A 22,425-nucleotide genomic window follows, 5' to 3' on the forward strand; every position below is an offset into this window, starting at 1 on the left:
GGCTATGGTGCATAGAAGATTAAAAAGCATTTGTGAACAGAATTGAGTCTGCAGCTGCTCTGTAGCAACCCATACAAAATTCACTATCTTGAAAGATTAGGATGGGGTACATGTCTCTGGGGTGAATGCTTTTGAAAAATAATTCACATTCACAGTCCTCCCATATTCAGGAAGCCTGATTTCTCACAATGATCTTTTGAGTGGCAGTACTTGAACTTCCCATTCCAATACTAATGATTAATGTATAAGAGTTGCACAGTTTAATATCATTTTTTTTTCTCCTGAAAGCTTCTTGGATCCTGATTTCAGTAACTGATTTAACATATAAATTGGCCCAAACTTGGCAAAAATCAAGAATATTTAACAGGGCACAGATGGTGCAGCAGAAAGCAATATCCAGAGATTTGGTGACTCGAGTGCTCTCTAACCCTCCACCAGCTGCTTTAGCTCAAGTGTGAATAAAGACCTTTTAAGAATCAATGAAATTGTGTTATGTTGTGCCTAAGTAGTGTCCACCCAACCAAACTGACACCAAAAACAGAAACAACCATATGGTTTTAAATGTATTAGAGAAAAGTAGGCTGCAGCTTGATGCTTAAGATTAAGTATGTTAAAATATTACTGCTGATTTCTTGTGCACTGCATATGTCTAAGAAGCATCTTATATGAAAAAGTATACTCAGCTCTGAATCTCTTAGTTTTCTGATTTAAATGTAAAAGAAGGTAAAAAAGACAACCGCCGCCCAAGTCCAGAAGATATGCTACAGATTACTTTAGGAATTGAAAGAAAACCACAATCAATACCTTTTTCATATATTTAGGCCCTGATACAACATGAATGGAACTGAGCTTTTTTTTTTTTTTTTTTAATATCCAGAGATGTTTTCTATGGCTCCTTTAGTTTGCAGAAAATGATGACTGATTTTACACACTGTTTATCCTTAACATGTGAAATTTGATCCATTTCAGGTAGCCGAAGACCTCCTGGGATGGCTTTCATTTTCAACAGGTAATATAAAATAAATGAATCATATTTTATACATATTCATTAAAACTCACGTGGCTGTGGCTAATATAGAATGTGTTTCTAGCTTAGAATATAAAAATACTTAAATTAAACAAGATTTTATATTTTTATGACATTTTATTAATCACAGAGTAAACATTTGAAAGGAACTTGTTAAAGTAGTAGGAAATAAAAGAAGCATTATTAAATAAGACCAAAAATATGAATTGATGTGAACCTCTTTAAAAATATGTAAAGAGAATTATTTAACTATCTATATTACACATTAGTATATTTCACTAAAAATGTAAATCTTAAAAATTAAATGGTTTAAATGACCTGTTATTATAATTGTATATATACATGGTGATTTATCATAATTGTATATTTTAAGTGATTTATTGTTAGATATATTTAAGAAAAAAATTAATTGAAATTTGCCCTGTTCCAAGTTGGATTATCCTATATGTCACCTGTGAGAGTAAAATATGAAAACTCTTTAAATGACTATTTGATGTCATATATATTTTATATATTTTTAGTTGAATGCTCTGGTCATGCTTAGCCACTTAGTCATGTCCAACTATTTGCAACCCCATGGACTGTGGCCCTCCAGGCTTCTCTGTCCATGGAATTCTCCAGGCAAGAATACTGGAATGGATTTCCATTTCCTTCTCCAGAGGAAGGTCCCTACCCAGGGATCAAACCCAGGTCTCCTGCATTACAGGCAGATTCTTTACCTTCTGAGCCACCAGGGATTCCCAGTTGAATGCTCTATTGGAATATAACTGTGAAGCCTTAGTATAAACTGTATCTTCAAGCAGAATAGTAAAGATACAGTAAGATAAAGGTGAGGAAATTTGGAAGCAAGTAAAAGGCGCCAATGACAATTTTTCAGTGTTTTAATTTGGGATTTTTACCTTAATTATTTTAAAAGTACCTGAAAAAGATTTCTTGCCTGGAGAATCCCAGGGACAGAGGAGCCTGAAGGGCTGCCATCTATGGGGTCACACAGAGTTGGACACGACTGAAGCAACTTAGCAGCAGCATCAAAAAAGATTATGTAATGAGATATTTTGGGGCAGACTAGGTGAGAAAATAGAAGAGACAAAAAGTAGAATTCAATCTCAAATTTTTATTGGAAATTAGACAAGTAAATCAAGAGTTATTGAGGAGGAAAAAGATTGAGGAGATAATAGATAGCTTAAGCACTAAAGACAAAACAGGCTGTCATCTAGGATGCTGATTCATTTGTGTGACTTAAAAAAAACAAAAAAGAAAGCTTAGTCAGCTGCTACAAGGATAGATACTCTTGCAATTTTCATTCACTTTTTAGATATAATCCTATTATCAGACTCAAAGCATATTGACTGAGGTGGGGGTTCTTGAGGAAGACATTGTCCAATGCCCTTTAATCTTTCCTTAAAGATACCATTGGGAAAAGAGAAATATCAGGCATTTTGCATCTGTTATATACAGAATCCCACTAGCCCTGATCCTGAATTGCTATTATAGTCTTCTTATTGGAGGGAGCCTTTTGGGTTGAGGTAATGCATGGAATTCAGGCATAAACATCTCCCATTTGATATAGTAGGTACACAGATCCCATTTGTGTTTATTTACCTTGCACTTTAGTGCATAATTAGAATGGACACATACTGGTAGAAGAGTCCTCATGGTGGCTTCCTAACTTGATAGGAATCCTATCCTTTTCTTCCAATTTAATAAATCATAAGTGATACTTTGTCTTGAGAAAAATTGTTGAAATCTTCAGTGCAATTCTCTTTAAATAATAAAGAGGTTTGTGGTCCCTATTATATAGTCTTCATTTCACCTCTGTCATCCCTGCTTAAAGAATGACCCAAAATGTAACTCAGTAAACTTATTCAAGTGGTATTTTCAGCAGTTTTGTCCTATATGGTAAATTTAGATAAATTTTTAAAGATTTCCACAAATTCTCCATTTGTACCATTCTTCCAAGAGATCAGAGTTACTTGATTTCAGTTTAATTCAATTATATCCCTTCCACCTTGGAAAAGGAAGTGATTTGTTCTCACAAGAATTGACAACTCATCCAACTATAAAGGATTGCCAATAGCAGTGGCAAATCTTATAGAAAATTATATTTACTGCCATAGACAGTAACGTGATATGGTTCTTTTTATGTCTTTGGTGGCACTTGTAATGCCTCTTCTTTTATTTCTGAATTTACTTATTGGACCTTCTCTCCTGCTTCTCTCTCATATATATTTTTTTTATTTTGCTTGTCATCTTTGTGCAGGGCTCATGAAAATCTTTTGTGTATCATTCTGATTTTACTGTATGTGCTAATTAAGTTATTATTTCTCCTTTTCTTGGTTAGTCTAGCTACAAAGGCTTGTTATTTTTATTTTCTCAAAAGATTAGCTCTTCGTTTCATTGTTCCTTTCAATTGTCTTTCTCAGTTCAGTCGCTCAGTCATGTCCGACTCTTTGCTACCCATGAATCACAGCACACCAGGCCTCCCTGTCTATCACCATCTCCCGGACTTCATTCAGACTCACGTCCATCAAGTCCGTGATGCCATCCAGCCATCTCATCCTCTGTCATCCCCTTCTCCTCCTGCTCCCAATCCCTCTCATCATCAGAATCTTTCCCAATGGGTCAACTCTTCGCATGAGGTGGCCAAAGTACTGGAAATTCAGCTTTACCATCATTCCTTCCAAAGAAATCCCAGGGTTGATCTCCTTCAGAATGGACTGGTTGGATCACCTTGCAGTCCAAGGGACTCTCAAGAATCTTCTCCAACACCACAGTTCAAACGCATCAATTCTTTGGCGCTCAGCCTTCTTCACAGTCCAACTCCCACATCCATACATGACCACAGGAAAAACCATAGCCTTGACTAGATGGACCTTATTCGGCAAAGTAATGATCTGTTTTGAATATGCTATCTAGGTTGGTCATAACTTTCCTTCCAAGGAAGGAAGTCTTTTAATTTCATGGCTGCAGTCACCATCTCCAGTGATTTTGGAGCCCAAAAATATAAAGTCTGGCACTGTTTCTACTGTTTCCCCATCTATTTCCCATGAAGTGATGGAACCGGATGCCATGATCTTCGTTTTCTGAATGTTGAGCTTTAAGCCAACTTTTTCCTCTCCTCTTTCACTTTCATCAAGAGGCTTTTTAGTTCCTCTTCACTTTCTGTCATAAGGGTGGTGTCATCTGCATATCTGAGGTTATTGATATTTCTCCCGGCAATCTTGATTCCAGCTTGTGTTTCTTCCAGTCCAGGGTTTCTCATGATGTACTCTGCATATAAGTTAAATAAGCAGGGTGACAATATACAGCCTTGATGTACTCCTTTTCCTATTTGGAACTAGTCTGTTGTTCCATGTCTGGTTCTAACTGTTGCTTCCTGACCTGCATACAGATTTCTCAAGACGCAAGTTAGGTGGTCTGGGATTCCCATCTTTCAGAATTTTCCACAGTTTATTGTGATCTACACAGTCAAAGGCTTTGGCATAGTCAAGAAAGCAGAAGTAGATGTTTTTCTGGAACTCTCTTGCTTTTTCCATGATCCAGCGGATGTTGGCAATTTGATCTCTGGTTCCTCTGCCTTTTCTGAAACCAGCTTGAACATCAGGGAGTTCACGGTTCACGTATTGCTGAAATCTGGATTGGAGAATCTTGAGCATTACTTTACTAGCGTGTGAGATGAGTGCAATTGTGCGGTAGTTTGATCATTCTTCGGCATTGCCTTTCTTTGGGATTGGAATGAAAACTGACCTTTTCCAGTCCTGTGGCCACTGCTGAGTTTTCCAAATTTGCTGGCATATTGAGTGCAGCACTTTCACAGCATCATCTTTCAGGATTTGAAATAGCTCTACTGGAATTTCATCACCTCCACTAGCTTTGTTCATAGTGATGCTTTCTAAGGCCCATTTGACTTCACATTCCAAGATGTCTGGCTCTAGATTAGTGATCACATCATCACGATTATCTGGGTCATGAAGATCTTTTTTGTACAGTTCTTCTGTGTATTCTTGCCACCTCTTCTTAATATCTTCTGCTTCTGTTAAGTCCATTCCATTTCTGTCCTATGTCAAGCCTATCTTTGCATGAAATGTTCCCTTGGCATCTCTAGTTTTCTTGAAGAGATCTCTAGTCTTTCCCATTCTGTTGTTTTCCTCTATTTCTTTGCATTGATCGCTGAAGAAGGCTTTCTTATCTCTTCTTGCTAATCTTTGGAACTCTGCATTCAGATGCTTATATCTTTCCTTTTCTCCTTTGCTTTTCACTTCTCTTCTTTTCACAGCTATTTGTAAGGCCTCCCCAGACAGCCATTTTGCTTTTTTGCATTTCTTTTCCATGGGGATGTTCTTGATCCCTGTCTGCTGTACAATATCAGGAACCTCCATCCATAGCTCATCAGGCACTCTATCTATCAGATCTAGGCCCTTAAACCTATTTCTCACTTCCACTGTATAATCATAAGGGGCTTGATTTAGGTCATACCTGAATGGTCTAGAGATTTTCCCTACTTTCTTCAATTTGAGTCTGAATTTGGCAATAAGTAGTTCATGATATGAGCCACAGTCAGTTCCTGGTCTTCCTTTTGTTGACTCTACAAAGCTTCTCCATCTTTGTCTGCAAAGAATATAATCAATCTGATTTTGGTGTTGACCATCTGGTGGTGTCCATGTGTAGAGTCTTCTCTTGTGTTGTTGGAAGAAGGTGTTTGCTATGACCAGCGCATTTTCTTGGCAAAACTCTCTTAGTCTTTGCCCTGCTTCATTCTGCATTCCAAAGCCAAATTTGCCTGTTACTCCAGGTGTTTCTTGACTTCCTACTTTTGCATTCCAGTCCCCTATAATGCAAAGGACATCTTTTTTGGGTGTTAGTTCTAAAAGGTCTTGTAGGTCTCCATAAAACAGTTAACTTCAGTTTCTTCAGTGTTACTGGTTGGGGCATAGACTTGGATTACCATGATATTGAATGGTTTGCCTTGGAGATGAACAGAGATCATTCTGTCGTTTTTGAGATTGCATCCAAGTACTGCATTTTGGACTCTTGTTGACCATGATGGCTACTCCATTTCTTCTGAGGGATTCCTGTCCACAGTAGTAGATATAATGGTCATCTGAGTTAAATTCACCCATTCCAGTCCATTTTATTCCCTAATTCCTAGAATGTCAACATTCACCCTTGCCATCTCTTGTTTGACCACTTCCAATTTGCCTTGATTCATGGACCTGACATTCCAGGTTCCTATGCAATATTGCTCTTTACAGCATCGGACCTTGCCTCTATCACCAGTCATATCCACAACTGGGTATTTTTTTTGCATTGGCTCCATCCCCTCATTCTTTCTGGAGTTATTTCCCCACTGATCTGCAGTAGCATATTGGGCACCTACTGACCTGGGGAGTTCCTCTTCTGGTATCTTATCATTTTGCCTTTTCCTACTGTTCATGGGGTTCTCAAGGCAAGAATACTGAAATGGCTTTCCATTCCCTTCTCCAGTGGACCACAATCTGTCAGACCTCTCCACCATGACCCACCCATCTTGTGTTGCCCCACAGGCATAGCTTGGTTTCATTGAGTTAGAAAAGGCTGTGGTCCTAGTGTGATTAGATTGACTAGTTTTCTGTTAATATGGTTTCAGTGTGTCTGTCCTCTGATGCCCTCTTGCAACACCTACCATCTTACTTGGGTTTCTCTTACCTTGGGCATTGTCTTTCTAGCTCTGTTTAAATTTTTATGCTCTAATCCTTTTATTTCTTTCCTTTCACTAACTTTAGAGTGATTGTTATTTTTGTTCTCAGTTTGTTTTCTTTCCTGGAGGTGTAAATTAGACTGTATATTTGATTTTCTCTTAATAAAGGCATTTGTCACTATAAACTTCCTTCTTAAGACTACTTTTAATACAGCCCTTAAGTTTTAGTATGTTTGTTTTCATTTTAACTTGTCTTGAGATATTTCCTAATTTCTCTTTTGATTTCTTCTTCAACCCATTTGTTGTTCAAGAGTGACTTGTTTAATTTCTATATATTCATGAATTTACCAGTTTTATGTATGTCAGTTAGGTCCATTGGTCTATGATGCTTTTCAAGTCTGCTGTTTATTATTTATTTTTTGGTCTGGATATTATATTCATAATTGAAAGATAATAAAAGTAATAAAATATAATAATAAAGATAATAAGTAACAATAAAACTGCTATTACTGTATTGGTGTCTCTTTTTCCTTTCAATTTTGCCAGATTGCTTGGTACATTTAGATGCCATGATGTTGGGAGAATTATACATACATATTTATAATTGTGCCTTTCCAGTGAATTGATCTTTTTGTTGCTGTTGTTGTTATAGTCACTAAGTCATGTCTGATTCTTTGCTACCCCTATGGACCATAGCCTGTAAGGCTCCTCTGTTCATGGGATTTGCCACTCAAGAATACTGGAGTGGGTTAGGATCTTCCTGACCCAGGGATCAAACCTGTGTTTCCTGCATCTCCTACACTGGTAGGCAAGTTCTTTACCACTGAGCCACCAAGGTCATTATATAAGGTCCTTCTCTATCTCTGTGACAGTGTTTGACTTAACGTTAAGTTTAGTTTGATATAAGTAATAACAGTCCGGTTTTCTTTTGGTTCCTATTTGCATGGATTATTTTTTCTATCTCTTCAATTTCGGTTCATATGTATTCTTATAACTAAAGAGTTCCTTCTGTAAACAGCATATAATTGTATCTTGAGATTTTTGTTTTGTTTTGCTTTAAAAAATTCTTTCAGATAGTCTGTGTCTCTGTATAGTGGAGTTTGATTCATTAATATTTAAAGTAATTATTGATAGAGAATGCCTTGCTATTTCCATTTTATTGTTTTCTGTCTGCCTTATAGTATTTGTCCCTTTTTCTCACTGGCTGTTTTTCTTTGTGTTTCATTGATTTTTCTGCATTGGTATACTTTGATTCTTTCCATTTTTCTTTTGTACATATTCTATTGGCATTTTCTTTCTCATTATGGTGGGACCTACGTAAAACAGTCTATGGTTATAACAGTGTTTTAAGCTGATAACCTAATGACATATAGTATGTAACCTTTGTTCCACTTGGTTTTTGTCTTTGTCTTTGTTGGTCATTTTATTATAATGTGTCTTGGTATAAATTCCTCTTATTGTTAACCTTTTATTGAACCTCTTATTGGGCTCCTAGATTTAGAGATTCATTTTCCCTTTCCAAGATTTGGGAAATTTTGGACCACTATTTCTTTGAATAACTTCTTATTACATCTTTGTCTGTTGATCCTCTTATGGTATTCCATAAGTCTGTTTAGCAATTTTCATTTTTTTTAAAATTATGTTTTTGTTGTTGTTGTTAGCACCTCTTATTGGATAATTTCCAATGTCTTTTCTCTGAGTTTACTGATCCTTTTTCCTGCTTGATATAGTCTTCTGAGAAGCCCTTCTAGTGAATTTTCTAGTTAACTTATTATGTGCTTCAACTCTATGACATCTGCTAGGTACTTTTTAATATTTTCTATCTCTGTTAATATTGTCAGTTTGTTCATGCGTTGTTCTTCAAACCTCACTGAATATGTTTATGATGATTATTTTAAGTTTTATTTCAAGTAGCTTATATATATCCATTTCATGAGGGTCAGTTTCTAGAAATTCATTGTGTTCCTTTGCTTGGTACATATTTTTATCATTTTTTTCATTGTCTTTGATTCCTTATATTAGACAATACAGTTGCTTTTCTCATTCTTTTTGTACTGGTCTTGCATGAGATAAGACCCAAACTAGTTGTCCCAGTCAGAGATTCTGAGCAGCCCTTCAAAACTTCATGCCAGTTCAAACAGTCATATTGTTCTCAGTGGCCCCCCAGGCATCTAGTGCTGGGTTTCATCAGTCCCCCAAGACATGACAGAATTCCAAAACTGAGAAAACTACCAGAAAAATCAGCATATTGGACACACAATGTTGTTTCCTCTCTTGGAGAATCTGGGGACTGGGTTTCTCTTTGCCTGAGCTGGGGTGTGTGATGTGGTATGTGTTAATTTGACAGTTTAAGCAACAGTTTTTGTTCTCAATGGTCCCTAAGATCTAGAGTATCCCTGGTCTCATCAGAGACCAAAAACAGGTGAGACAGAAGTAAGTGCCTCAGGGAGCCCACAGTATCATCATAATGTTGAACCTATGGTCTAGTGCTTTCCTTCCATCCCGAGGAAGAAAGTGGGAACTGGGAGTATCTTTTCAATAGCATGGTGCTGTGCCCTGTTAGGACTAATGATGGAATATCACTGCCAGCTTTAATGTGGCTCAGTCTGTGCTCACCCCGCATTCATAAATCTTTCAGTCAGTTCCTGAATTTTTCCCAAGGGAAACTGTTCTGTGGATTGTCACTAAATATGTGTGTCCATGAGGGGAAGACATTGTCAGGACTTCCTATTTACCATCTTGCTGATGTCCCAAAATATATTTTATGTCATAAATATTTTAAAAATCCAAGTAGCATATAGACACACACAAATCAATATTATTAAGATAATTCAAGAAGTGTTTAATAGACTGTTTTATTTATAAAGTACAAGTGAGTGAAAGTGCGAGGAATAGTGTTAAGTCGCAGAGTTAATAAGAAGGAGCTGTAGCTCCTTGTAGAGAGGAAGGAATAAAGGGAAGACATGGTTATCAGAATCTGGAAAAAGAGCAGAATGGAGAAGATAGAGAGTATAATAGGCTAAATAATGTCCTCCTGCCAAAAGATCTGCCTTCTAAACACTGGAACCTCTGGATGTTGCCCTGTATGAGGAAAACAAACAAACAAACTTTACATATGCAATTAACTTAAACATCTTGAAATAGGAAGAATATCAAGGATGATAAAGTGGAACCTAAACATTATTACATATATTATTATAAGAGGGAGGAAAAGGGAGATTTGACACAGAAGAAGGTAAAGCGATATGATTACAAAAGCAGCAGAATTGTACAATGACAAGCCAAGAATTATGGCAGTCATCAACAACTGGAAGAGTTTAAAAATGGATTCTCACATAGAGCTTCTGGAGGACACGTGGCTCTGGCAACCCTGTGATTTTGGCCAAGAGATATTGATTTTAGACTTATGATTTTTAAAACTATGAGGGAATACATTTCTGTATTTTTAAAACCCCAAATTTATGATAATTTATGTCATCTGCAGGAAACTAACAGTGTAAAGGGAAGAGAAAATAGAGGATAAAACGTATAAAGCTGGAAACAGAGTGGAAACATAATTGACTTTGGAACCAGAAAGATTTGATTTGAATTTCATATTCCAAACATATCATTTCTGTAACTTAGTTGTTAGCACGATAGTGGTGGTTTTCATTTAAGCAGTATTTCTTACAGCTTATGGGATTTGCCATGTATATTGTTTAAACATATTTCTGGCAATTTTGTTATTGTTAAATAGTAGCCTCTATCATGCAAGACAATTAATAGAAGGCAAAGTAGAAGAGATTGGCATAACAATTATGGAAAGGAGAATTGAAATTATGCCACATGAAGAATTGAAAGAACTGGCACCATATGTTACTAGAAGCAGTGAGTAGAAGCAACAAAACCATAGTAGAAATAATATATCCAAAGTGATCATGACAGATAAGGGGGGATATTCTACAAAAGTGTGTGAGGCATTCAGGAATATGTGTCCAGAATATCAAAACTGACAGGAACAAGTCCACTTGAATGTTGAAACATAGGGGTTTAAAAGATTTTAAAAATTCCTTAATGTAGGTAAGAATTAATTCCCTATCTTGTCTTAAGACTGTGGTTTAAAAGTGTAAATGAGGTAAAATGCTGTGCAGCTTTGTGGCTTTATCAGTCTGGAAAGTAAGGTTTATGAGAAAGCACTACTCCATATATATACTTATTTCATATTCTCCTTGACACCATAGTGAAGTGAAAGTTGCTCAGTTGTGTCCAATTCTTTACGACCCCATGGACTGTATAATCCATGGAATTCCGTAGGCCAGAATACTGGAGTGATTATCCTTTCCTTTCTCCAGGGGATTGTCCCAACCCAGGGATCAATCGAACCCAGGTCTCCTACATTGCAGGCGGATTTTTTACCAGCTGAGCCACAAAGGAAGCACCCTTGACACCATAAGTATTCTTTATTGAGGGAATAGATTCAATAGACAGAGTACCTGAAGAACTATGGATGGAGGTTCTGAATATTTTACAGGAGGCAGTAATCAAAACCATCCGCAAGAAAAGGAAATGCAAAAAAGCAAAATAGTTGTCTGAGGAGGCCTTACAAATAGCTGAGAAAAGAAGGGAAGTAAAAGGCAAAGGAGAAAAGGAAAGATCCCCATTTGAATGCAGAGTTCCAAAGAATAGCAAAGACTAATAAGAGAGCTTTCCTAAGTCAACAATGCAAAGAAATAGAAGAAAACAATAGGATGGCCAAGACTAGAGATCTTCTCAAGAAAATTAGAGATACCAAGGGAAACTTTCATGCAAAAATGGGCATAAAAAAAAATCACAGACCTAACAGAAGCAGATGCTATTAAGAAGGAAGAAGTGGTAAGAATACACAGAAGAACTATACAAAGAAGATCTTCATGACCCAGATAATATTGATGGTGTGATCACTCACCTAGGGGCAGACATGCTGGAGTGTGAAGTCAAGTGGCCTTAAGAAGCATGACTATGAACAAAGCTAGTGATAGTTTATGGTGAGCTGTGTAGGATTCTTGATCTCCAAAGAGGAAGATTTAGCTTCAGGACCAGGGACCAACCTCAATCACTCAAGAGCTTTTATGTACAAGAGTTTTATTAAAGTATGAAAAGGGACAGAAAAACTTCTGACATAGAAATCATAAGGGGGACACAGAATGCCCCCCTCGCTAGTGTTAGCAAGGGAGTTATATACATTTTTAATTAGTTATTACAATAAATCAAAAGAATGTCTGAAGTTTGTGAAAATTTTACCAGACCCACTCCCACAATTTACATTTAAGGCTAACAGGATTTAGTCCAGTTCAGTTCAACTGCTCAGTAGAGTTTGATTCTTTGCAACCCCATGGACTGCAGCGCGCCAGGCCTCCCTGTCCATTACCAGCTCCTGGTGTATATTCAAACTCATGTCCATTGAGTCAGTGATGCCATTCAACCATCTCATTCACTGCCGTTCCCTTCTCCCCCTGACTTCAATCTTTCCTAGCATTGGGGTCGTTTCAAATGAGTCAGTTATTTGCATCAGGTGGCCAAAGTATTGAGGTTTCAGCTTCAGCATCAGTCCTTCCAGTGAATATTCAGGACTGATTTCCTTTAGGATTGACTGGTTGGTCTCCTTGCAGTCCAAGGGACTCTCAAGAGTCTTCTCCAACACCACAGTTCAAAAGTATCAATTCTTTGGCACTCAACTTTCTTTATGGTCCAACATCACATCCACACATGACCACTGGAAAAACGATAGCTTTGACTAGATGGACCTTTGTTGGCAAAGTAATGTCTCTGCTTTTTAATGTGGTGTCTAGGTTGGTCATAGCTTTTCTTCCAAGAAGCTTTTATTTTCAGGGCTGCAGTCACCATCTGCAGAGATTTTGGAGCCCCAAAATATAAAGCCTGTCGCTGTTTCCATGGTTTCCCCATCTATTTGACATGAAGTTGTCGACTAAAAAATGATCTACAACTTGCGAGTTGTCAATTAAGGGCAGCTGGGGCAAAATGTGGACTCTAGCCCAGGAGGCAGCATCTCAGATAGCTCTGAGAGACTGCTCCAAAGCAGCAGTGGGGGAAAGTCAATATATAAGGTTTTGGTGAAGGGGAAGGGGAAATTTAACACCATGAAGCACTCAATATGAAAAAGGTTTTTTGTTACTCATGAGGGTCTGATGTCACCATGAAGGGATTTAGTACTTCTCTAGATATGAGGAAATGCAAGGATTGAGATCATAAAATGTGTTCCTAAAAACATCCAACTATCTAAAGACCTGTCCCACATGATTCCCTGAAGCACAGAGTGCCTCACTTCACCCTGAACTCCCTCACAGACTGTTGAAGATCAACAGCTATAAAGGCATGGGGTTCAGTCTCCATAGAGGCAGATGGTAAATATCTTTGTTGTTCAGTCACTGGCAATGCTCTTCAGTTTAGTTCAGTTCAGTCACTCAGTCGTGTCTGACTCTGCGACCCCATAAATTGCAGCACGCCAGGCCTCCCTGTCCATCACCAATTCCCAGAGTTCACTCAAACTCATGTCCATCCAGTTGGTGATGCCATCCAGCCATCTCATCCTCGGTTGTCCCCTTCTCCTCCTGCCCCCAATCCCTCCCAGCATCAGGGTCTTTTCCAATGAGTCAACTCTTTGCATGAGGTTCCCATGTACTGGAGTTTCAGCTTTAGCATCATTCCTTCCAAAGAACACCTAGGGCTGATCTCCTTTAGAATGGACTGGTTGGATCTCCTTGCAGTCCAAGGGACTCTCAAGAGTATTCTCCAACACCACAGTTCAAAAGCATCAATTCTTTAGTGCTCAGCTTTCTTCACAATCCAACTCTCACATCCATACATGATCACTGGAAAAACCATAGCTATTATTCAGTTCAATTCAGTCGCTCAGTTGTGTCTGACTCTTTGCGACCCCATGAATCACAACACGTCAGGCCTCCCTGTCCGTCACCAACTCCTGGTGTTCACTCAAACTCACGTCTGTCGAGTCGGTGATGCCATCTAGCCATCTCATCCTATGTTGTCCCCTTCTCCTGCTCCCAATCCCTCCCAGCATCAGAGTCTTTTCCAGTGAGTCAACTCTTTGCATGAGGTGGCCAAAGTACTGGAGTTCAGCTTCAGCATCAGTCCTTCCAATGAATACCCAGGGCTGATCTCTTTTAGGATGGACTGGTTGGATCTCCTTGCAGTCCAAGGGACTCTCAGGAGTCCTCTCCAACACCACAGTTCAAAAGCATCAATTCTTCAGTGCTCAGCTTTCTTCACAGTCCAACTCTCACATCCATAGAGACCACTGGAAAAACCGTAGCCTTGACTAGATGGACCTTTGTTGGCAAAGCAATGTCTCTGCTTTTCAATATGCTATCAAGGTTGGTCAAAACTTTTCTTCCAAGGAGTAAGCGTCTTTTAATTTCATGGCTGCAGTCACCATCTCCAGTGATTTTGGAGCCCCCCAAAATAAATTCTGACAATGTTTCCACCGTTTTCCCGTCTATTTCCCATGAAGTGATGGGACCAGATGCCATGATCTTCCTTTTCTGAATGTTGAGCTTTCAGCCAACTTTTTCACTCTCCACTTTCACTTTCATCAAGAGGCTTTTTAGTTCCTCTTCACTTTCTGCCATAAGGGTGGTGTCATCTGCATATCTGAGGTTATTGATATTTCTCCCGGCAATCTGGATTCCAGCTTGTGTTTCTTCCAGCCCAGCATTTCTCATGATGTACTCTGCATATAAGTTAAATAAGCAGGGTAACATATACAGCCTTGATGTACTCCTTTTCCTATTTGGAACCAGTCTGTTGTTCCATGTCCAGTTCTAACTCTTGCTTCCTGACCTTCATATAGGTTTCTCAAGAGGCAGGTCAGGTAGTCTGGGATTCCCATCTCTTTCAGAATTTTCCAGTTTATTGTGATCCACACAGTCAAAGGCTTTGGCATAGTCAATAAAGTACAAATTGATCTTTTTCTGGAACTCTGTTGCTTTTTCGCTGAAAGGTATAGGAGGAGTTATTTCCTCAGGGGAAGAATTCCTAAGAGAATTTTTTCTTCAAGCTTCCTCTGCAGTCTAAAGAATATTGTGACCACAATGTCAAAAACTGTAATTTTTGTGTGTGACCATAGTTTTATAGCAAAAATTTAGATACCAGATAATACTCAACTTGGCCCTGATAACAAGTGTAGATTGGTCCCAGCAGGGATTATCCCTCTCAGGAAGTAGAGGTTTGATCAGCCCCAGGCTGTTGATTACAGGAGGAGGACCTGTACAGAAGGAAACTTCAGCTCATTTTCCTATCATAAATCGATAAAAATCTAATATTTTTAGGCCATTTTTCTTGTCATTGGATCATAGCTATTGATTGACCAGTCATTTAAAAAAATTTCCCAAGGGGTTCCCAGGTCAGGTGTGGAACCTTAGAGTAAGCAATTCACATATTCTCTCAAACAGTTTGTACCAGATGTCTGTGCATTCAAACCAAACTGAATCAGAACTTCACCAGCCAGGAGTCACACTCCAAATGAAGCAAAAGCAAAGAAATGTCCAGAAATCAAAAGCCAAGTGGCAAGAGTGCCCCCAAAACATGATAAAATGATGTCCTAAGATCAAAAGCCAAATGGCATAAATGCCAAATGTGGCTTCCCAATTCCACTAGACCTGTGACCTGGCAAAGTCAGTGCTAGCCGCCTTTTTAGTTCTGATAGTTTCAAGCAATTTTTGGCTGATTTTCTGTGAAGAAGTTACTCTATTAATCCCTCTTTTAGAAGCTTCTAGATATCACTCAAAGCTCAGCGGGCCTTTTCTAATTGTGCACACAAAAATATCAATTTTAGAATATCAAAAGAACCGCAATTTGGCCATTTTAGGTTGAGATCTCTTTTAGTATAATTTCTTCAATTAACTAGGTCCTTGCAAGTATGAGCTCCGTATGTATTGTACATGAATCTGGCTAGATTAGAATTATTTAGAATTAGTCATAGGCTGGTTTTCTGACAACCCTTTGTTTCTGTTGAGAGATTCTGTTTCCCATTGTAAGCTGAATTTGTCAGGGATAAAAATCACTAGTGAATTTGTGTAGTGGGCCCATGTGCTGCTTGTGAGCTTAACTCCTCCAGGAGTCGCCCCAAGTCGTTTCAGCTCCTCTTATGTGTCTCGGATTCTGCCTCCGTCAATCTAAGATCACCATGGCTGCTCAGGTCACTGAATGGCCAGTTCTTATTTGACACCCGCAGAAGAACAAGTATTTTAGTTAATGAGTGGGTTTCCCTATGGGACCACTGCCTGGTATGAAGACTAGACCTCCATCTTTCCTGTAAATTTCTGTCACCTGAGAAAACCGAAACCAGCTGGGAGGAGTCTTGTCCCTTTTCTTCATAGCAAAGTTCTCATGTATTTTCCTCAGTTTTATCCTGACAAATTCTCTAAAGGCAATCAGATTGAGGAAAAGTGTCAGATCAGCCTCTTAACCACTCAGCCAAGTCCATTCAGTCCCCTACAACGGAGCGACCTAGATATCTTTCAGCCGAGCCCCCGGTATTCCTCAATTTTTTTCCCAGTCGAGCCCCCCTACCCAGTACCTTTCCACTGGTTGGACAATTTTTCTGGCATCTTTCAGCCAGCCCACCACCCAGTATCTTCCGATTGGGTAGGAATTCCTTGACATCTTTCAACTGAGCCCCACTCAGTATCTAGACCATGAGTAGGTATGCCCCAGATGTTTCACCCACGGCACCCCCATGCCTGCCCAGTATCTTTCCTACTAAAAGGGGGCAGGTAACCTGCTCCACCACCAAGTAAAACTCAAAATCTCAACCAATATGGGTGATTCAAGTCTCAGGAGAGACTTACCCAAATTCGTCTGTACTCCCCAAGGAAGCAGATGGGCACAAGGGGCCACTGCTGGTACCAAAGCTCCAGTTCCTTGTGGAGTCCAGTCAAAAGGAGGAAGTCCACTCTGGGTCACCATAACTGTCGACTAAGAAAAGATGTACAACTTGATGTACAACTTGTGAGTTGTTTTATTTGGGGCAAAATGAGGTCTGCAGCTGAGGAGGCAGCATTGGAGAGCATCAGGCAGTCTCTGAGAGACTGCTCCAAAGTGGCATGGGGGAAGTCAATATTTAAGGTTTTGGTGAAGGGGGAGTTCAATACCATGAAGTACTCCGTTTACAAAAGGTTTTTTGTTAGTTGTGAGGATCTAATGTCACCATGAAGGGATTTAGTGCTTCTCTAAATATATGAGGAAATGCAAGGATTGAGATCATAAAATCTGTTTCTAAAAACATCCAGCTATCTGAAGACGTGTCCCACCAGATTCCCTGTAGCAGAGTGCCTTACTCCATCCTGAACTCTCAGGAATTATAGAAGGTCAACAGCCATAGCAGCATGGGTTCAATCTCCATAGAGGCAGATGGCAAATGCCTTTATTGTTCAGTCATTGGCAATACTCTTGGTAAGTGCCAATTTGTAGTTGACAAAGTGATGGGACCAGTTGCCAGGATCTTAGTTTTCTGAATGTTGAGCTTTAAGCCAACATTTTTACTCTCCTCTTTCATTTTCATCTAGAGGCTCTTTAGTTCTTATTCACTTTCTACCATTGGAGTAGTGCCATCTGCATATCTGAGTTTATTGATAACAGGTTTAGAACTTAACAATAGAAAGATACTACCAGACCAACTCCCATAATATATATTCTAAGATATTAGGTTTGTATCAGGAATGTTTATTCTTAGATATACATTCTAAGATATAGCTGTGAAAAGAAGAGAAGCTAAAAGCAAAGGAGAAAAGGAAAGATATAAGCATCTGAATGCAGAGTTCCAAAGAATGTCAAGAAAAGATAAGAAAACCTTCTTCAGTGATCAGTGCAAAGAAGTAGAGGAAAACAACAGAATGGGAAAGACTAGAGATCTCTTCAAAAAAATTAGAGATACCAAGGGAACATTTCATGCAAAGATGGGCTCGATAAAGGACAGAAATTGTATGGACCTAAAAGAAGCCGAAGATATTAAGAAGAGGTGGCAAGAATACACAGAAGAACTGTACAAAAAAGGTCTTCATGACTCGGATAATCACGATGGTATGATCACTCATCTAGAGCCAGACATCCTGGAATGTGAAGCCAAGTGGGCCTTAGAAAGCATCACTATGAACAAAGCTAGTGAAGGTGATGGAATTCCAGTTGAGCTATTTTGAATCCTGAAAGATGATGCTGTGAAGGTGCTGCACTCAATATGCCAGCAAATTTGGAAAACTCAGCAGTGGCCACAGGACTGGAAAAGGTCAGTTTTCATTCTAATCCCAAAGAAAGGCAATGCCAAAGAATGCTCAAACTACCTCACAATTGCACTCATCTCACACGCTAGTAAAGTAATGCTCAAAATTCTCCAAGCCAGACTTTAGCAATATGTGAACCGTGAACTTCCAGATGTTCAAGCTGGTTTTAGAAAAGGCAGAGGAACCAGAGATCAAATTGCCAACATCCGCTGGATCATGGAAAAAGCAAGAGAGTTCCAGAAAAACATCTACTTTCTGCTTTCTTGACTATGCCAAAGCCTTTGACTGTGTGGATCATAATAAACTGTGGAAAATTCTGAAAGAGATGGGAATCCCAGACCACCTGACCTGCCTCTTGAGAAACCTATATGCAGGTCAGGAAACAACAGTTAAAACTGGACATGGAACAACAGACTGGTTCCAAATAGGAAAAAGAGTACGTCAAGGCTGTATATTGTCACCCTGCTTATCTAACTTATATGCAGAGCACATCATGAGAAACGCTGGGCTGGAAGAAGCACAAGCTGGAATCAAGATTGCCGGGAGAAATATCAATAACCTCAGATATGCAGATGGCACCACCCTTATGGCAGAAAGTGAAGAGGAACTAAAAAGCCTCTTAATGAAAGTGAAAGAGGAGAGTGAAAATGTTGGCTGAAAGCTCAACATTCAGAAAAGGAAGATCATGGCATCTGGTCCCATCACTTCATGGCAAATAGATGGGGAAGCAGTGGAAACAGTGTCAGACTTTATTTTTGGGGGCTCCACAATCACTGCAGATGATAACTGCAGCCATGAAATTAAAAGACACTTACTCCTTGGAAGAAAAGTTATGACCAACCTTGATAGCATATTGAAAAGCAGAGACATTGCTTTCCCAACAAACGTCCATCTAGTCAAGGCTATGGTTTTTCCAGTGGTCATGTATGGATGTGAGAGTTGGACTGTGAAGAAAGCTGAGCACTGAAGAATTGATGCCTTTGAACTGTGGTGTTGGAGAAGACTCTTGAGAGTCCCTTGGACTGCAAGGAGATCCAATCAGTCTATTCTAAAAGAGATCAGCCCTAGGTGTTCTTTGGAAGGAATGATGCTAAAACTGAAATTCCAGTACTTTGGCCACCTCATGTGAAGAGTTGACTCATTGGAAAAACTCTGATGCTGGGAAGGATTGGGGGCAGGAGGAGAAGGGGACAACATAGGATGAGATGGCTAGATGGCATCCCTGACTCGATAGACGTGAGTTTGAGTGAACTCTGGGAGTTGGTGTTGGACAGGGAGGCTTGATGTGCTGCAATTCATGGGTTGCAAAGAGTCGGACACGACTGAGTCACTGAACTGAACTGAAAATATCAGGATTAATCAGAAGCTTTTCAGGAAGGAGAAACTCTCCTCAAGCAGGATACATAGTTGTTATATAATTCTTAGTGTGTGAGTGACTGAGTGAAGTCACTCAACCTTTGTGACCCCATGGACTGTAGCCTACAAGGTTTCTCTGTTCATGGAATTTTCCAGACAAGAGTACTGGAGTGGGTTGCCATTTCCTTCTCCAGGAGAAATTCCCAACCCAGGGATCGAACCCAAGTCTCCTGCACTGCAGGCAGATGCGTTGAGGCACCAGGGAAGTCCCTATAATCCTTAGTACAGAGTTTAATCTGAGTTTTTTGTTGTGTAATCATTAGTTCTGGGCTTAAAGAAAAAGAAAAAAAAACAGTTTATGTGACTAAGACTAAGGAATGGAGAGATTAAAAAAAAAAAAAGTTTGTCCTTTCCTCCTCCTTGAGAATTCCAGAGTACCCGCCCCCCTACTTTGAGAGCCTCAGACTCCTTTCTCCTCCTTGGGGACCCCAGACTTCCTAGCAAGCTGCCTAGGAATTGACTCTCTCACTAGTGGAGGTGATGGAATTCCAGCTGAGCTATTTCAAATCTTAAAAGATGATGCTGTGCAAGTGCTGCCCTCAAATATGTCAGAAAATTTAGAAAACTTAGCAGTGGCCACAGGACTGCAAAAGGTAAGTTTTCATTCCAATCTCAAAGAAGGGCAATGCCAAAGAATGTTCAAACTACTGTACAAATGCACTTATTTCACATGATAGCAAGGTAATGCTCAAAATTCTTCAAGTTACTCTTCTACAGTAAGTGAACCAAGAAAATCCAGATGCACAAGATGAATTTAGAAAAGGCAGAAGAACCAGAGATTGAATTGACAATAGCCATTGGATCACAGAAAAAGCAAAGGAATTCCAGAAAAATATCTACTTCTATTTCATTGACTATGCTGACACCTTTGACTGTGTGGATCACAAAAAATTGCTGAAAATACTTGAAGAAATGGAAATGCCAGACTACTATACCCACCTCCTGAGAAACCTGAACGTGGGTCAAGAAGCAGCAGTTAGAACCAGACATGGAACAATGAACTGGTTCATAATTGGGAAAGTAGTACATCAAGGCTGTATTTAATTTCTATGCAGAGTAGATCATTCAAGATGTTGGGCTGCATGAATCACAAGCTGAAATCAAGATTCCTGGGAGAAATATCAACAACCTCAGAAATGCAGATGTAGTTGTTCAGTTCTTCGGTCATGTACAACTAACTTTTTGTGACCCCATGGAATGTAGCCCTCCAGTCTTCTTTATTCATGGGATTTCCTAGGCAAGAATACTGTAGTGAGTTGCCATTTCCTTCTCCAGGGAATCTTTGCAATCCAGGGATTGAACCCATATTTCCTGCATTGGCAGGCAGATTCTTTACCAACACCACTGAGTCACCACTCTAATGGCAGAAAGTAAAGAGGAACTAAAGAGCCTCTTGATGAGGGTGAAACCAGAGAGTGGAAAAAATTGGCTTAAAACTCAGCATTCAGAAAACTAAGATCATGGCATATGGCCCCATCATTTCATGACAAATAGATGAGGAAAAAGTGGAAAGAGTGACAGATTTTATTTTCTTGGGCTCTAAAGTCACTGTGGACAGTGACTACAGCCATTAAATTAAAAGACACTTGCTCCTTGGAAGGGAAGCTATGACAGACTCATTGGAAAAGACCCTGACGCTGGGAAAGATTGAAGGCAGGAGGAGAAGGGGATGATAGAGGTAGAGATTGTTGGATGGTATCACCAACTCGATAGACATGAGTTTGAGCAAGCTCCAGGAGTTGGTGATGGACAGGGAAGCCTGGTGCGCTGCAGCCCAGGGGGTCACAGTCAGACATGACTGAGCAACTAAGCACACAGTTCAGTTCAGTTTGTTCACTCAGTCATGTCTGACTCTTTGCGACCCCATGGACTGCAGCCCTCCAGGCTCCTCTGTCCATGGGGGTACTCCAGGCAGAATACAGGGGTGGGTTGCCATGACCTCTTCCAGGGGATGTTCCCAACCCAGTGATTGAACCCAGGTCTCCCTCATTGTGGACAGATTCTTTACCATCTGAGCCAACAGGGAAGCCCATGACAAACCTAGACAGCATATTAAAAAACAGAGACATACTTTGCCAACAAAGGTCCATATAGTCAAAGCTATGGTTTTTCCAGTAGTCATGTACAGATGTGAGAGTTGAACCATAAAGAAGTCTAAATGCCAAAGAATTAATGCTTTTGAACTGTGGTGCTGGAGAAGACTCTTGAGTCTCTTGGACAACATGGAGATCAAACCAGCCAGTCCTAAAGAAAATCAATCTTGAACATTCATTGGAAGGACTGATACTGAAGCTGAAGCTTCAATACTTTGGCCACCTGATGCAAAGAGCCGACTGACTGGAAAACAACTGATACTGGGAAAGATTGAGGGAAGGAGGAGAAGCAGGTGATAGATGATGAGCTGATTGACCAACATCAACTCAATGGACATGAGTTTGAGCAAACTCTGGGAAATAGTGAAGGAGATGGGAGCTTGATGTGCTGCAATTCATTGTGTTGCAAAGAGCTGGACATGATGTAGTGACTGAACAGCAGCAAAGCATGGGGAAATTTGAGGGCTTGGAACTAAGGAAAAAAATGTGAATGAAACATAATAAATCTCTTTCAAGCCTCGGATAAGAGACACATGTCTATTTAAGAAACAGCCCAAGAGAGGCAGTGATTGATGGCAGAAGAAAAATAAAACCTAGTCTTAAATTTTCACAAAGAGGTATAGATCTGTAATGAGGTGGTCTGTTATGAAATAAATTGAGTATTCAAAAAACTTGATAAGATAAAGAAGGAAGAGGAAAAAGATGAAGAGAAGAAGGGGGAAAGGAAGGAAGACAAGTAATAGAAAGGTATCATGGGAAAGAAAAGGAATTAAGAACTCAAACCAAAGAAAAGAGAGCTATGACAATTCTTGAAAGAGTGAAGAAAATCAGCCAATTTATAGTCATGAGAGAGCACTACACTTTCAAGCAACAGAAAGTACCTGTGTCTGGACTCCATGAGTTATAGAATAAAAACAATTTTGGAAATCAGTTGAGAAA

The sequence above is a fragment of the Ovis canadensis genome, chromosome 2 (assembly GCF_042477335.2).
Source record: "Ovis canadensis isolate MfBH-ARS-UI-01 breed Bighorn chromosome 2, ARS-UI_OviCan_v2, whole genome shotgun sequence".
NCBI classification, from domain to species: domain Eukaryota; kingdom Metazoa; phylum Chordata; class Mammalia; order Artiodactyla; family Bovidae; genus Ovis; species Ovis canadensis.